Source organism: Protopterus annectens, chromosome 10.part0 (genome assembly GCF_019279795.1).
Source record: "Protopterus annectens isolate FY-2018-M chromosome 10.part0, PAN1.0, whole genome shotgun sequence".
Lineage (NCBI taxonomy): Eukaryota > Metazoa > Chordata > Ceratodontiformes > Protopteridae > Protopterus > Protopterus annectens.
Window position 1 is genome coordinate 851,645,388 of NC_056744.1, and position 15,938 is coordinate 851,661,325.

Genomic DNA, 15,938 nt, shown 5'->3' on the forward strand with positions numbered 1-15,938 from the left:
GTCTTACAGGTAGGTCAATTGACTGCATGTAGAATCACACTATGGTATTTCTGCAAACTAGAACACAGAGATTTGCAATATGAAGGCATGGTTTCATCAATATCATGCAATTCTAAGTTCTTAGAGAGAGAGGTAGCAGTCATTCTCATAGGTCTGCTCATAAGGATTTCATGACATAACAGTTTTCTATGAATACTAACTGCACTTCTACTACTAAATAAACCTAAAGGTAATGCTTCTGGCCGTTTAAGACCAGTTTCCTCACAAACCTTAGCTAGTCCTATTTTTAAGGTTTGGTTGTCTCTTTCCATTATCCCAGAAGCTTGTGGTCTACAGCGAAAATAGGATTGCAATTTAACATTCAAAATCTTGAAGCTGCTGTATCACCTGACTAGTAAAATGAGAGTCCTGATTGGACTGTATGTGACAGGCAATACCAAATCTAAGAATTAGCTCAGTTAGAAACTTTTTTGCTACCTTATAGGCATCATTCTTCACTACATGGATATGCTTCTACCCATCCAGAAAGAATGTCAACTGCAGCTAACACGTATCTGAATTTTTGTAGTTGAGGAATTCAATAAAGCTCTGCTGCAAAAAAATGGAATTGTCTCCAGGGCTTTTCAATGACTAGACAGATGTAGGTACTGATTTAGACACATAATGTTCTAAACAAACTGCACAAGTATTTACAAAATGGTGAGTGGCTTCTTAGAGATAAAGGGGCATGCCAATCAATGAAAATATGTTATATAAATGCATTTTTGCCCAGACAGAAAGGCAGATGATATTTTTTTACCAGCTGATTTAAGAAATTTTGTGAGGCTACTAGTTAACTGTCTGAATGGTTCCACAAAAGGTCTGGAGAGCAACTGCAGCCATTGCTTATCCACCTCCTTCTCTCCGAGTCCTCTGTCTGGTCTTAAAAAGGCAATACCGACTATAAAGAAAAGTTGTTATTTTCATTTAATTGCTGCAGAAATATAACCTGAACAGGATAAGACGATGCAGCTAGTCTTACCACCATATCTGCAAAAGTATTAACCTTTGTCAGAAAAGAATCATCAGTCTTATGTGTGGCAGACTTTACCATAGCAATCTCTCTTGGTAATAATAAAGCATCTAACAATTCATTAACAAAAACAGTATTTTTAATGACTGTCCTTGTTGATGTTAGATGGTCCCTTTCTTGTCAAAGTGTACCAAAATCATGAACCACTCCAAAAGCATAATCAGTATCTGTAAAATGTGTTACTGACATATTTACCAATCTTGCAGGCCTTCAGTGATAACTACAAGCTCAGCTACTTGAGCAGACCCATTTTCATTTAATTGTCCAGTTAATAAAATTCTTAATTGCGAGCAATTGGAAAAGGTTGCTAAACGTTCACTATCCTCTCTTTGAACACAGGAGCTGCCCACAAAAAGAATTAAATCTGGATTCTGTAAATGAACACCTTTTAAGTCTAACTAGGAGGAAGCACAGTCATCAGTTTCTCTTTTGTCCACTATAGGGATTAAAGAAACATGGTTAAGTGGTGGACATTGAGCATTCTGTAAAGAAGTGTTATTAAGTAAAGACAATTCATATTTAGGCAATTGTGTTGCAGATAAATATTTCATCTTAGTCTTCGATAATAAAGCATCTACAGAGTACAGAACTGCCATGTTAAGTCTCTTGCCCGAGAATCAGTAAAGCTGCCATGTCTACTATGTGGGCCGTCATGGCCACCCCTCTAAGACAGTGGGGGAAAGCTGCAACTACAGGATCAAGATTCATACTAAAATAAGTAACAGGTCTGTAAACCATCACTTCTACATTGTGCTAATAATCCTAATGCTACTTTATTTCTTTCACTAGAAAACAAGAAAAATCTCGTAGAAAAATCAGGGAACCCAAGTGCAGGAGGATTTAAATGTAATGTTTTTGATTGCACAAAAACTTGCTCATGATAATCCTTTCAAGGTAAAGGTTCAGGGGTATCCTCTTTTAATAATTTTTTACAGAGGTTTCACTATTTCTGCATAGTTAGAACTCCATTGTCAACAGTAACCTGTCAATCCCCAAAAAAGCTTGCCTTTAATGTAGTAGGATCACAGCAATAAGTGAAGGCAAAATCTGTCTAGTGGTTTCTGAAGTAAGATGTCCCAAATAATGAACCTTCTATTTCCATAACTGCAATTTGTTAACCTTCAGTCTTAATTCTGCTGAGTCAAAAATTAAATAGTGGCTTGTTTACAGTCATGTGAAATTTTTTAAGCTAAAAGCCAATTATGTACTTATTGAATCAAGTAGAAACATAAGGAAACTTAATCTTGTCTGTTTTTCATTTCTCTTGAGAAGAGAGTGGGAGATTCTACATAGCCTTACAGCAATCTAATCCAAGTGTACTGCTGTCATCTATGTGTAAATTCAAACAGGTATTGGCTATCTGGATGTATTGGGATAGAAAAGAAAGCAGCTGTCTATCACCAAGAAGGCTGTGGCCTTTGAAGGACTAGAACTCAGCACTGTTGTAGGATTAGGAACAACTGGAAATGTTGGTACTACTGCAGTGTTCATTGCATGTAAATCTTGATCTGAAGTAGGGACTTCATTTGTCAGCAATCTTTGGGTCTTGGATCTGACTTCGGATCCGAGCCGGCAACTTATTTTACAGCTTATTGATCCGAGCTCCTAGCTCCTCCCCTTACCCATAATCCCCTGCCAACCCTGATTGACCTCAGATCTAGTTTGCAGCTCTTAGAAGAGACAGCTGGATTTTAGAGCTCCTGGCGACTTACCAGATAAGTCTTCAAAACTTGTCAAGTTAGAAATCTTTTTTGGTTTAATTAAACAGTGTGTGTGGTTTAGGATCCCTTTTCGTTAATTTCTTTAATTTTTAGTGTAATTCCTCCCCTCGCTGGTTCGTATGGCCACTCTAAGATCTATTTCAAATACCTCTATGTGGCTTTTGTCCCACGCCACAGAGGGAGCCGCTAGAGCCAGTGGAGCGGGTCTAGTCATGAGATGTCAGGCCTGGCTCTGACATTGTGACTTTGCGGAGCCCTTTAAAGCATCCTTTGCGAATGCCCCCTTTGATGGTTCTGCCTTGTTTGGCAAGACCATTCATGAGACAATTGTCCAGAGCGAAAAGGACGGGAAGACGTTGTCTGCCGTCGGAGTCCGCTTCTCTGCTCCCCAGAGGTCCTTCTCCAAGAACCAAAAGGGACAGAAGAAGATGTGGTTCCGGAAATCGCAACATTCCCAGCCTGCTCCGGACAACCAGTCCTTCCGTGGCAGAGGAGGACAGGGAGGACGCCCCCCGAAAAATTTTGGGTCCAGAGAAACCTTCTCTGATCAGCCCACGCAGCAACCCTGAGGGGTTGCCCGACTGCTCCACTCTGGAGGCAGTCGGGGGGGCACTTCTTGAAGCACCTGGCGGCTTGGGAGTCCATTACGTCAGATCGCTGGGTGCTTCGTATCATATCCAGAGGTTACAAAATTCCACTGCACCATGTCCCCAGACTCAAAAACCTCCCTGATGTACCACCCGATCAGAGGGAGGTGGCAGCTGCAGAAATTCAGCAGCTGCTAGAAAAAAGAACCATCCAGCCCGTCCCCCCAGATCAGCTCAGATTAGGGTTTTACTCCAGGTTCTTTCTGGTGCCAAAAAAGACGGGGGACTTGAGACCGATTCTTGACCTTTCACTCTTGAACCTGTCAGTAACCAAAGAAAAATTCCGGATGGTCACCCTTCAATCCATTCTCCCCCTCTTGCGGGAGAGCGACTGGATGTGCTCAGTAGACCTCAAGGATGCGTACTACCACATTTTAATGGACATATGATCCAGAAGGTTTCTTCGCTTCCGGCTGGGAGCCAGTCACTATCAGTTCAGGGTCCTTCCCTTTGGTCTCACCACAGCCCCCAGGGTGTTTACCAAAGTGTTAGCAGTGATAGCGGCCCACCTGAGACTCCAGGGAATGCAGGTCTTCCCGTACCTGGACGACTGGCTCCTGTCCGCCCCAACAAGGCATCTACTCTGTGCAGCCAGAAATTACTTTCTCCGGCTAGCTCTCCAACTAGGCATTACGATCAACATGGACAAATCCTCTCTTGCTCCAACACAAGTGATAGAGTTCATAGGGGCCAAACTAGATACGAGAAGCCTGCGAGCATTCCTCACTTGGAGCGACTTCAAAACCTGAGACTTCATGTGCGGGCCATCCTCCAATCAGAAGCCCCACCGGCGGAATTGGTCCTGAGGGCGCTAGGCTCCATGGCGGCAGCAATAACTCTTCTTCCATGCGCTCGTCTGAATATGAGGGTGCTACAGTGGACCCTTTTAGTCCAATGGTCCTTTCAGTTTCTTCCCCTCAGTCACCCTATCTCACTCAGCAGGGCTTGCAGGAGGGCCCTCTTATGGTGGCTTCAGTCCCCGGACCTCCATACGGGACGACCCTTCTGCACGCCACCTCCCCTCGCCACGGTGACCACGGATGCCTCTCGCCTCGGGTGGGGTGTGGGGGCATTGCTCAGGCAGAACGGTCCAAGGCACGTGGAATGACACAGAGACCTCCTTGCATATCAATGTTCTGGAGATGAGGGCAGTGCTGCTGGCGTTGCAAGCAGTTCAGAACCTTCTCCCCATAGGAACTATTGCGATACAGACGGACAACATGTCAGTTGTCTGGTACATCAACAAAAAGGGGGGGGCCAGGTCCTACCCTCTCTGTCGAGAGGCCATGAGGGTGTGGGAATGGGCGATCTCCACCAACCGCTTCCTTATCGCAAAGCACATTCCGGGATGGTTCAACATTCTGGCGGACAAGCTCAGCCGCACTATTCTTTCCCCTTACGAGTGGTCTCTCAATTCCCAGGTTTCAAAGCGGATTTTTGCCGAATGGGGGCAACCCTGCTGCGATCTCTTTGCCTCTCCCTCAAATACGAAATGCTCCAGCTTCTTCGCTCTGATTCCCCCCCTCGGGGAAACCCCGAGAGACACTCTAGTGCATGCTTGGCCTCCAGGTCTACTTTATGCCTATCCTCCTCTACCCCTGATGCTGAAACTTATACAGAAAGCCTCTCGGTTGGGGAGCAGAATAATCCTCATTGCCCCATTCTGGCCTCATCAAACTTGGTTCTCCCACCTGTGGTCTCATCTGGTGAATCCTCCCTGGATTCTGGATCCCATTCCGGATCTAATATCCCATCCCTTGGGTCTACCGACCCCGAATCAGGACAACCTGAAGCTGACAGCTTGGCTGCTCCAGTTCCACTCTTAGTCAGGACTCCCGGCATCTCTTCACCAGTTAAAGCCATCTTGGTGGCAGTACATAAACCTTCCACTAGAAAAGTCTATTGCAGTAAATGGAAGCGTTTTTCCATCTGGGCGGAACACCATAACATTGATCCCTTCACAGCCTCGTTACCGTCCGTCTTGGATTTCCTCACTGGACTTTTTCAATGGGGGGGCTAGCTGTTCTACGGTCAAGGTTCAATTGGCAGCCATTTCTCATTACCATGTGGGACATGAGACAGGTCCTTTGATGACTGCGAGATTTTGTAAAACCTTCCTCAAGGGTACTTTCCTGCTCAGGCCTCCCATCAAGGAAGCTGTACCCCCTTGGGATTTATCACTAGTCCTTCAAGTCCTTCAAGCCTTGACTGCCCCACCCTTTGAACCAGCTGCCTCGGCCGAACTTAAATATCTTTCCTGGAAAACGGCGTTCCTTGTCGCCATCACTTCAGCGAAAAGAGTTTCTGAACTTCAGGCCCTTTGTGCGAAACCTCCCTACTTGATTTTTCATCAGGATAGAGTGTACCTCAGGACCAATCCCTCCTTTCTTCCTAAGGTGGCCTCAGAAACCAATATCAATCAGTCCATTAACCTGCCAGTTTTCTTCCCTAAGTACCAGAATAAAGGAGAATATAAGCTGCATTCCTTAGACGTGCACAGACAACTGCGCTTCTACATTCATAGGACTGCTGGTCACAGACAATCCGATCAGTTGTTCATTTCCTTTGCCAAATTCAATTTGGGTAAAGCTATTTCTAAGGTCACCTTATCACGATGGATTTCACAGTGTATTCTTCTGGCCTATGAAACTTCTGGGAGGCCCGCACCTCAGGGAGTACGGGCGCATTCTACTCGCTCCATATCTACTTCTGCCGCCTTTAGATCTAGAGTATCTTTGGATGATATTTGCTCTGCAGCCACTTGGGCCTCATCTCATACCTTTATCAACCATTATAAGCTGGACGTTATTTCCAGAGGGAGAGCATCCTTTGGCTCCACAGTGCTCCGGAACATCCTTCCATGATGGCCGCCCAAGATTCATGTAGCTGGGGACTCTGTCCCAAAGGTTGCTGACAAATGAAGTCCCTACTTCAGATTAAACAGTTATGTACTCACCATAACGTTCCATCTGAGTAGGTGACTTCATTTGTCTGCAACCATCCCCCCCTCCTTCCCCCCTGGCCTTCAGAAGTTAATTCTTGAATGTCCTTTCTTGGTCCCTTTCGGGACGCTTTTGGTCTGAATTTTGGTATAAGGGCAAACTTGATCTGAGGTCAATCAGGGTTGGCAGGGGATTATGGGTAAGGGGAGGAGCTAGGAACTCAGATCCATAAGCTGTAAAATAAGTTGCCGGCTCGGATCCGAAGTCGGATCCAAGACCCAAAGGTTGCAGACAAATGAAGTCACCTACTCAGATGGAACGTTATGGTGAGTACATATCTTCTTATTCAAACTTATATGTACTTTTTTATGGTATCTTAACTGGTAAAATAGAAGTATTACAAGGACTGTGAGTTGGGACAATAATACCTTGTTGTAACAAGGCTGAAATAACAGGTTCAATTTATTTCTCTCCTTCTACCCACAAAGGATACTGAACTGCCACAGGCAGACACTCACAGGGTTTTAATGTTACATGCATAAGTTCTGCATCCTTTATGAGGCCTACATCATTTTCATGGATAGTCCAGAGTTGAGCATTTTCTTCATTTTGCTCTGATGTTACAATAGTAAAAAGGGCATATTCATCTGTACAGATAGAATTTAAGTATAATCCTAAAGGTTCACTAGGAACATCTGGTGTGCAATAAACAGTACATCTAAGTTTACACAGTAAATCTCCACCTAACAGATTTAGATGGGCTGAATTTCCTACAATAAAAGCATGCTGATCTTTTAGAGTACCAATTTGAATAGGAAAAGGTTCATTCTCTGGATAATCAAAAGGAACTTCAAAAATATGCCTACACTCTGGAACATATTTTCAGCAAGTAGATGGTACTTAACATTTGTCTTAAGTAATAACAGATCTAATAGCTCCTGTGTCGACAAGAAATGGGATAGATGTATTTTTCACTGTAATATTGACAAAAGGACCATCTCGATCAATTTGTAGCAAGGGAAACAACTGCGGTTCTGCTCATGGCTATCCTAGTGAGTTTGCTGCCACACCAGTGGCTGCCAGACAGAGTTGTGTACAGGGAAGTTTCTTTCATGTTGCTGTGGTATTTGAACATTCGGTGAACTTGCTTCTTGTCCAGATAATGGACATTCATTTCGCTAGTGCCCTGTTTGACCACAATTAAAACAAGCATTTAAATATAGCCTTGTGGTGATAATGGTGAATCAGGGAGATAATAATTTTGCTGACACTGTTCTGGGGGTTACAGAAAAAATTGGAACCTACCTCTTCCCTCATGATTTTTTCTTTCCCTCCCCTGCTTTCAGGAGTTAGTATTGAACTTCTGGAGCTGGATATCTGCTAATTTTTTCTTCTGTTCTTTTTCTTCCCTAAGTATATTATCAGCTACATATTGTGCCAGATTTACAATTTCATGAATGCCTAAACTTGGCCAGTTCAAACAAACTTTTTTAATCTGTTCTTGTATAGGTGTTAACAAACCTCTACAAAAGCTGCTGACGACCCACACTGGCTGCCACACCTTCTGTAGGCTCTGGATGTTCAGAGAAGGCTTCAAAACATCTATCATACAAGTCCACATCAGTAGATTCATTCACTTTCATAGGCCATAGGTTCATAGGCTGGTACTAGGCTATCGGCCCTATGGCCTATACAAGCCTAGCCATAATAATTCCCTGGATATTTCTTCCCACAATATTTACTTCCCTGGACACCTGTCTAGCAGGGCGACTGACATGATCCCCGAGGTGAATTTCCTATCTACCATCCAATTGTCAAGGTTCCTTTTGAAGAGGGCCAAGGAGGTGCTCTGCTTGACATGTATGGGCAGTCTATTCCAGAGTCTGGGGAGTCTCTGGGTCAGGAACGTATCCCTCCAGCAGGTTTTGTTCATTGTGCTGAAAAGGTTTAGATCCCTGGAGCATGTGGCTCTGACGGATTGGGATTTCTTTAAGTGGAGCATGTCCAACAGCTCAGGGTTTGACATGGCCTTGTATGTTAAGCAGAGATCACCTCTCAGTAGACAATATGCCACAGAGTATAGCTGGAGTTTTTTAAGATGGTCAGCATAGGGCATCTGCTTTAGGCCTGTGATTCTTTTAGTGAAGTACTTCTGTGGCCTTTCCAGTTGTTGCAGATGTTTTGAGAGGTACATACCAAATGGGTCATTGTACTCTATAATGGGTCTAATGAGGGATGAGTACAGTGGGACAATTGCCTCCTTTTTTTGGATGAAAAGCCCTTAGTGATGAGGTGTGCCACATAGAAGGATTTCCTGACTGTTGTGGCAATGTGGTTATCGAAGGTGAGATCACTGTCCACCTGTGTCCCTAAGTCTCTCATCACACTTTCGGTGTTTAGTGTATTGCCATCTATGTGGTAATTCATGGGTACATGTTTTTTTCCCAGAGGGGATAACTATAAATTTCTTGGCGTTAAGCTTGAGCCCATGGTTGTAGCACCAAGCATCTGTTTCTGTAAGGCCCTTTTGTAGAATATCCACATCATTTGGAGATTCAATAATGGCTCCCGGTTTGCAGTCATCTGTGAACTTTGTTAGCCAGAGTCCATTTGTGTTGGCCTGTACTTCAGAGAAGTAGATGCTAAACAAGAGTGGTCCTAGGACTGAATCCTGAGGTATTCCAATTGTCACCTGTCTGGAGCTGGATTTGGAGTCAGCTACTTTTACAGTCTGGGTTCTGTTAGTAAGCCAGTTGGCAACCCATCGAGTGATGTAGGGATTTATGCCCAGCTTAGTAAGTTTATCTATGATTCCAGAGTGGCGAGGTCCAGATAGGCTGTGTGGACCTCCTTACCCTCATCCACAGCTCTAGAGACTGATTTGAAGAAGTCAGTCAGGTTCAGGAGACAAGATCTGCCCTTCACGAACCCAAACTGGGTGGGGTCCAGTGTTTGAAGGTTGCCAATGTCTTTGTTTATAAGCTCCATGATAATGCGTTCCATGCCCTTGCAGATCAGGCTCATCAGACTGATGGGACGGTAGTTCCCAGGATCTAAGGTGGATCCCCCTTTGTGGAGTGGAATAACTGTAGCTGTGCGCCACTCAGTGGGCACGAAGCCTGAGGTGAGGCTATGATTAAACATGACACTTAGGTGAAGTGCCAGTTCATTTTGTAGTTCATGTAGTACACAGCCCGGGATGCCATCTTGTCCCATGGATGCTGTATTCTTAGCTTTGGAGAGTGCGGTTTCTACCTGTGTGGCCGTGATTACCGGAATTTTGCAATTTTTTCATATTGAGATGGGCCCTTTAGAGGGTGAGAGGGGGGTGAAGTTGGCACTAAATCGATCTGCCAGGATATTGGCAATATCCTTGGGATCAGTATATTTAATGTCATTCTGTTGCAGCTCTGAGCAGATCTGAGCATTGCCATTTAGATTCTTGACATAACTATAAAATGCCTTGTGGTTGTCTTTGGAATCTTTAGCAATTTTATTTTCGTAACTTGCTTTGGAGGATTTTATGAGGGATCTCATCTTCTTACTGGGGCTGGTAAGGGAGTTTTTTGCATCCTGGGATTTTCCTCTTTTCTGCAACAGTGTCTTCCTTCTGTTGTATAGTTTGTTTATGGCAGGGGACCACCAGATTGGCTTCCTTTTTTTGTGCATAATAGCTTTCATTCTTGCCCAATTAAGAGTAGGGGGCATTCTGTGGTAATATACCTCTCAACTGTACAGATTTTCAGAGAATGTCCAAATTTTTGCCTCATATTTTTGGTCTGTTCCTCATAAAAATTGTGTTTTCTTTACAAATCCTGGAATGATCTAAGAATTAAAGTCACTAAATAATGATATGCATTTGAGTTTCAGACTTCATATCCTTCAGAAAATTCATGCTCACACAAATTTTGTTATTCTAGCAACTTTCTAAGTTTAAAAGAGTAATATTTAAAATGTGTCCCTATTTTTGAACCTTTATCCCTCCATTATTTCCAGATTTCTTGGGCTAAGAGGTTGAGAGGTATGTGTGGTAATGATTTTTAAGAGGTTATTCTAGCAGCTAGAAATCCATCCACTAAATGTTTTGGGATGCTATCACCTATGTTCAATTTATCCCATATTCTCCTAAAAATATCAGGAGGTTTGAAGGGAGCTAATAGCACTCTCAGGTCTTGGATATTAGGGTTTTGCAATTGTTCATATGTTTTGAAGATTTTTGCATATTTTGCCAAGTGTGTTCGAATGGGAGGGGGAGAATCTACAATGGTTTGAAAGTCCACTGCAGTTCATGCTCGTACTACTCATACAGTAGGTTCAGCCTCAATACTCTAACTGCTGCTGAATTTGGTACAAATGCAAGGGGTGCATTTGTATAGGAGACATCTCGGAATCAGTAGGAGAGTAAGAGTTTGTCTCTTCTCCTGCACTTTACTTAACAGGGAACACCCATTGATATTCATCCCTATCTATAACAATTGGGAATTGAATAATAATGTACTTAATATTGCCCAAAGTTCTAGTTTTTCATGACAAACTCTTATTAGGAAATCTCTTCAATTTTCCAACATTTAACATTTGTTCTGTATTTATATTTGTGATACATTTGTTTCCTTATATTAGCTATATGCATTAACATTTGATCTGAGTGTATTACAGTAGATACTGAATGACATTGCTGACTGAATTGGTTTTATAACTTGCCTGAGAGGGATGGCTGGAAGTGCTAGAAATAACTTGGGCTGTATGTGGGGAAGTATTAGTGGTTTCTGCAAATTCACCTCCAACTGCCTTCTATCAGCTTCTTAAGGCATAGATGGGGCATACAATGGAGGGGGTGCAGAAGGTATCAGATGCAGTCATCATCTGATGATTCTGGCTATGTGACTGATAATTTTTCTAACTGTCTTAATGGATACATATCCCAGGAATAGGATTTCTCATTTGCACATTTTTGTAATGAATTTGCTGTTCTATTAGTCACCTGCAGCTGTGACTCTAACCTAGCTAAGCTATATTTTAAGCTTCTAACTACAGATTATTTTTCCTTATTTTTAGATTCATCTTGCCGGTCATTAAAAGCTGACCAACAAGAGGCCGGTACTTTATTACCTTTTTGTTTCAGTTTATTTTTTCCATTTTTCTAAAATTTTCTTATGAAAACTACCTTTTTCCAGAAACTGAAAAGTGCTATCATTTCTAGTGAGTTCAGCACATTTTACCAAATAACTACAGCTGTCTCTTCTATATTTATTAAACATATACCTGCCTGGAGTCACATACTCCAGCTCTTTTCAACCACTTGTACTGACACCCATTATAAAAACCCACTTTTATACCAAAGGAATAGATATTCAACTATAATTAGGGTCACTGACATCCCCAATGAAGGAATCCTGTCTGTTCATTTCCTTTATATTTGATTAGAACACACTCTCTGATTAGAACCTGCTCTTGTTTTCTGATGAGGATACTCAGTCCTTGTAACAAGGATAGACCAGACGAAAAGAAAACTATGAGAGCCGGCAAAGGTCTATGATAAAATAAAACCGTTTAATCTTGTGAGCGCTTTCGGCAAGGACGTTGCCTTGCCTTCATCAGACAAACAGTAAAAACAGTTAAACAGGTTCTCTTTATACTCAATTAAGCTGATTACGTCCGTCAGCTTAATTGCAAAACAGCGTGCCAAAAACATTGTGTCAGAAACATAAGCATTACTACAGGCATAATATATTAATTTAAAACACAAAGTTACAAATATATCGTAAATAAAAATCCAAGTGTTGTTATCAAACCATAACAACCCAACACTGTTTAACTAATCATAAATTGTGTAGAAATCCAACTAAATAGACTTGAACGCACTTATCCCAAGGTGCCTATGTAGCTATCAAAATAGAGTGAAACTCGTATAGGCAACGATCAAGTGTACGCAAATAACCAAAAATCAATAAAATAACTATTTTTATGTACTTTTCAAATTCCTACCCATGTTTGTATTAGTATATGTTAAAAAATGTTTTTATGTTAAAAAGTTTTTTAATTCATATTATAATATGATAATGCAAATAAGCAAATTAGATTGATTAAACAATATCAAATGAAAATAATAATAAATAGATAAATAGATAAACCAAGCAAAACATAATTATTTCATATACCTAAAGCTAGTTTATAAATCCAATTGGTTAAAATAATTTAAAACCAATAAATCTGAGAATAAACAAATGTATCAAACAAATCATGCAAGTCATCTTTTGAGTGAAAGTAGCTTCAAAATACATTTAATGGAGAAACTCTCATTAAGACCTGGGTAAACTTGTGCCCGTGTCGTAATTTGCCAGATAAGCTCATCTATTTCTAAATGGACCTGCCATGGTCCCCCTCTGATGCCAACTGGCCTGTGTTGCAAAATAGCAAATTTAAAACAATGGCCGGGATGATCTAAACTGTGCTTGGTCAATGCGTTATTGATGTCTTTTTTCCTATGGCATAACAATGTTCATATATCCGTTGTTTAAGTTTCCTTTCAGTTTTGCCAATGTCAAAGGCATTACATTGGTTACATAAAGCTACATAGGTAACCCCCTTGGTTTCACAATTGTATCTAAAATTGATTTTATATGCCCTATTGTTAATACGAAGTTGATTACTAACCATTATGTATTTACATTGAGGGCAGGTGCCACACTTAAACATTCCATTTGTCCTGTTTGGACGCAGTTTTTTCTTTTCTAAAAGTGTTTTCAAATTTTGGCCAGGCCTATAGGTAATTTTGGGCCTAGTACCTAAGGCTTTTGACAACGTTTCATCTCCATTAATGATGTCCCAATTCTTGTTTAAAACATCCCTAATAAGACAATAGTCTGAAGAGTATGTACAGAGAAAGCTGACCTGATAAGCTTGAAACAGTTGTTGCATGGTCTAACGAGCTTGTTTGGTTAAGCAAGTTCTCTATTTGAATTTCATGTTGACCCAAAAGTATTGGTGTAAAATACCCCTCAAACCTTTTATGTATTACCTCATTTTTAATGTTGGTAACCAGGTTGAGGGGATAACCCCTAATCTGAAGTAGGTACTTCATTTGTCAGCAACCTTTGGGTCTTGGATCCAAACTCAGATCCGAGCCGGCAACTTATTTCATAGTTTAGAGAGCCAAGCTCCTAGCTCCTCCCCTTACCCATAATCCTCTGCCAACCCTGACTGACCTCAGATCTAGTTTGCCGCTCTTGATTACGCTTCTAGATTCCTGAGCTCCTGGTGTGTGGTAGATAAGTGACAACTTTTTTTTGTTACAAAACTCTATATTTTTCACATTTTATCTGTAGTTAAGTGTTTGCGTGTGGTTAGGTTCCCTTTTTGTCAGTATACCTTTATTTTTTTAGTGTAATTCCTTCCCCTCCTTCGCTGGTGCGTAGTGTGTGTGGACTGTTGTGTGTTGGGGCCTGGTCTGTGTGAGGTAGTTTATTCATAGTTTTAAACTTTTTATTGATAAAAAAAAAAAAAAAAAAAAAAAAAGAAAACTATGTCAGAGGCCCCAAACCTTTTTTCTCAAAGTGCACCGAGTGTGGCCATAAGCTTTCACCGGCGGATGGCCACACTCGGTGTGTTCGGTGCCTTGGGGTTGAACACCTCTCCTCTGGAAGTTCTATTTGTGCGGCGTTCAACCCCAGGGCACTGAAAGACCGTAGGTCGAAGCTGATCCTGGTGGGACTTTTGCCCCCGGATCCGGCTTCGGCCTCCGATACTCCCGTGGCACCACCCCAGTCCTCGGTGGCGACCACTCCTGCCTCTCTCTCCCCGGCCAGGACTCAAACTCCCACTAAAGCGCCGGAGGAGAGGGAGGCCAGGAGGGAGAAAAGGAGGGAGAAGCACCACAAGCGGCGGGCCGAGGCCTCCGCTTCGGCCCCCCCAGCTAAGCGGGCTTCTCCCTCCACGGCTTCCAAGTCTCCTCCTCCTCGGCTCCGATCCCCGTGCTTTTCTTCAGGACCTGAGGAGGAGGAGACCTCGGTGGCCTCGTCGAGATCTACCTACAGCCTTTCGGATGCGGACTTGGACCGTATGATGAGAAGGTTCATCTAGGCCCAGCTGCAGATGGGAGTGCTCATGCCCCCCCCCTTCGGGGGGGAGCGCAACACCTTTTTTTGCCCCGATAGCTCCTTCTCCAACCTGCTTTTCGGGTTCGGAGCATACGGAGCCAGGCAGCGTTGGAGCGGGGGTGGGTCGGCGCAGACCGTACTGGGTACTTTGGATCCGACTCTGCCCTTGAGTCTGTCGGGTCCTTCCTTGTCGGATCCGAGCTCTCAGACCCATGGGCCGAGCTTCGGATCCGTGGGATTCAGTGTGCCTTAGGCTCTGTCCAGGTCGGAGCACATGGGTCCTTTGGATCCGATGGTCTCGCCGCCGGTTCCGATCTCTCCATCGGATCCGAGTGGGAGTTGACTTTCGGATCCCAGAGAGAGCGACTCCCCCTCTGCCTTTGATGCAGTGGAGAGGGCTCTGTTGAGGGCATCTGGACACCCGGCCCTTGCTTCAGCTCCACCCCGCACTCCCTCTCGGCTGAGTCAGGCTTCCATCACCCGGCCTCAGGGACAGCCTGCTTCGATGTCTGAGGTTTTTCCCTTGGAACAAGTCGTTGCTGGTGAGACCTCCTCGGACAGCCCCCCCGAGGATGTGCCTCATAAGCACAAGTGTAAGAGGAGACACGTGGACTCCCTCGAGTCCTTAACAGAAGACACGGACTTGGATGAAGGGGAAGGCTCCCCTAGGTCACCCCCCAAAGATGTCTCCTTTGGAGACATCATGGAAATGCTCAGGATTAGGGGGGGTGGTCTGTCCCCAAGGCTTCCTCCGACGAGTCCGTGTTCCTGGAGGTATTCGAAGCAGGACCGTCTACCTCTTGGGTGTCCCCTCTGGCCGACCCCCTGGTGGACCTTATTACCACCAGGGCGTGGAAGGAGCCGGACACTGTGGAGCCAGTTCCCAAACGCCCCGATAGAATTCTGAGCCCCCCTGCGGACAGATCCCACTGGAGCAAGGGTCCCCCCATAGATGCCATGTTGACGGCGGCAGCCACCAAGAGGGAATTAGCTCAGGAGAGTCCCTCGGTCCATCCACTGAGCAAAGAGTCCTGCTCAATGGATCGCCTGAGGAAGCGGGTTTTTAGTTCAGCGACCTTCTCAGTAAGGTCTCTGAACTATATGGCACACGTTATCAGGATGCAGCGAGACCTTATCAAAGAGTACGCTGCTTTCCCCCCAGAGTCCATGTCGGCAGAGGACAAACAATTGTACTCCACTCGCATGGCCACTCTAAGATCGATATCTAATACCTCTATGCGGTTGTTGTCCCATGCTACAGAGGGAGCCGGTAGAGCCAGCGGAGCAAGCCTAGTCATGAGGCGCCAGGCCTGGCTCCGACATTGTGACTTCACAGAACCCTTTAAGGCATAATTTGCGAATGCCCCTTTTGATGGTTTTGCCTTATTTGGCAAGACCGTTTGCGACACTTTAGTCCAGAGCGAAAAGGACGGGAGGACGTTGTCTGCTGTCGGAGTCCG